The sequence below is a fragment of the Mustela putorius genome, unplaced genomic scaffold (genome assembly GCF_011764305.1).
Source record: "Mustela putorius furo isolate JIRA1106 unplaced genomic scaffold, ASM1176430v1.1 tig00003937_pilon_pilon_pilon, whole genome shotgun sequence".
In the NCBI taxonomy this organism is placed as follows: Eukaryota; Metazoa; Chordata; class Mammalia; order Carnivora; family Mustelidae; genus Mustela; species Mustela putorius.
In genome coordinates this window covers 2,338,066-2,340,081 of record NW_025422082.1, presented here as the reverse complement: position 1 = coordinate 2,340,081, position 2,016 = coordinate 2,338,066, and the positions used below count along the sequence as shown (strand labels likewise).

Sequence of the window (2,016 nt, the reverse complement as noted above, 5' to 3'; positions counted from 1 at the left end):
GGTGGGCTTATAGATTTATTATTTTATTTGTTTGTCTTTTATTATTATTATTTATTATTTTCTATCTTTTATTATTTAATTTGAGAGTTCTTTATGTTTCCTAGATGCAATTGTTTTTAAAGGTCTCACATTTTTATTACTGAACTAAACAACTGGTGCAGAAGCATAGTAACAGAAAAATCATTTCTTGATGAAACATGTCTATTGTTCAGGTAGTACTGATGTTTACAGACTCATAGGATATGAGCACATGACCTTCATGTAGCATAAATACATGTGCCATCTCATGTGTGATCCCTTATAGACCCAGCTTAGTTCTTCTCCAATGCCTTCTCTTGGAGTTGCACCTGATTTTATTACCAGTTTTCATCTGAATCCCTGGGGAATGGGATGATTCTGTTTTTGTTTCTTGGCCAGGAATCTCTTGATGCTGAAAGTCGTGTGAGAAAACATGGCAAGGAACAGTCAGCTGCACACACCATGATGGCAGAGAAAAAGAGAGAGCTGGATGCATGTCTTTGAATGAAGTACATAACTTTCTCCCAGTCTGTGACATGTCATTTCATTCTCTTACTAATGTCTTTCAAAGGTCAGAAATGTTGAATGTTGATGAGGTCCAGTTTTTCACTGTGTTCCTTTATGGCTCATGCTTTTGGTGTTGGAGCTAAGAAATCTTTCCCTAACTTGAGGTCACAAAGGTTTTCTTCTAGAAGTTTTGTGGTTTTAGGTTTTATATTTAAGTGCATGATCCATTTTGAGTTAATTTTCGTGTATCATGTCAGAATGCAGTTTGGAGGAGTTTTTTTTTTGTTTGTTTGTTTTTGTTTTTGTTTTTTTTTTACACATATGACCATCTAATAGCTGGTATACTGGTCTGTTCTTTTATTGTAATGTTTTTAGCTGGTTTTGGTATTGGGGTGATGCTGATCTTGGAATATGAGTTGGGAAGAATTCTTCCCTCATCTTCAGTTTTCTGAGAGAGTTGGTACGAATTAATATTATTTCTTTCTTAAACTTTTGGTAGAATTTGTCAGTGAAACCACCTGGGCCTGGAAATTTCTTTGTGGGGAAAAATGTCTGTAGTAGATATAATATAATACGGTTGTTCAGGTCATCAAATTCTTGACTGAACATTGGTAGTTTGTGTTTTTTTTTAGGAAAAAAAAACCATGTCCGTTTTGTTTAAGTTGTCAGTTTATGGGCATAAAGTTTTTAATAATACTCTGTCACTCTCCTTTCAGTAAGTACAGACCCTGCAGTGATGTTTCCTCTGTCATGCTTAATACTGGTGATTTTTGTCTTCTCTCCTTTTTTCCTGAAAAAACTAAAAACTCATAAATTTTATTGATCTTCTAAAGAAACATTTTTTAGTTTCATTGATTTTTCTATATGGTTTTCCTGTTTTCTATTTCATTGATTTTTGCTCTGATCTTACTTCTTTTTTTTCTACTTATTTTGAATTTAGTCTGCTCTTCTTTTTCTAGTTTCTTAAGGTGTAAACTGAACTTGGGAGAACTTTCTTCTTTCCAAAAAAGGGGCTAAATCCTACAAATCCTACAAATCCTACAAATTTCCCCAAAGTGTTTCAGTACTATCCTGAAAATTTGTTGTGTTTTTGTCATTTTCATTCAGTTCATAATACTTTCTATTTCTCATTTTGGTTTATACTTTGATTTATGGGTTATTTAAAAGTGTTTTAGTAAATATTGAGAGACTTTCCAGAGAACTTTCTGTTATTTACTTCTGATTTAATTCCATTGTGGCAAGATAATTTGCACTGTATGACATATTTTTTTCAATTTTTAAGACTTTAAATTTTTGGCCCAGAATATGGTGTATCTTGGGAAGTGTTTTGGGTACACTGAAAAGAACGTGTATTCTATTTTTCTGGGTGGAGTTTTCACTAAGTATCAATTGGATCAAGTTAATGAGTACCATTGCTTAAATCTTCTATCTTCTTACTGATTTCCTGTCTACTTTTTTCAATTATAGAGAGTATTCTTGTATATTATATAT

At 32.5% G+C, this 2,016-nt stretch overlaps 1 pseudogene; it reads right to left on the bottom strand.

Annotated features, from left to right (window-relative positions):
* Nucleotides 1–298: 298 nt before the first annotated feature.
* Nucleotides 299–453, bottom strand: LOC106006898 (annotated as a pseudogene).
* Nucleotides 454–2,016: the final 1,563 nt, after the last annotated feature.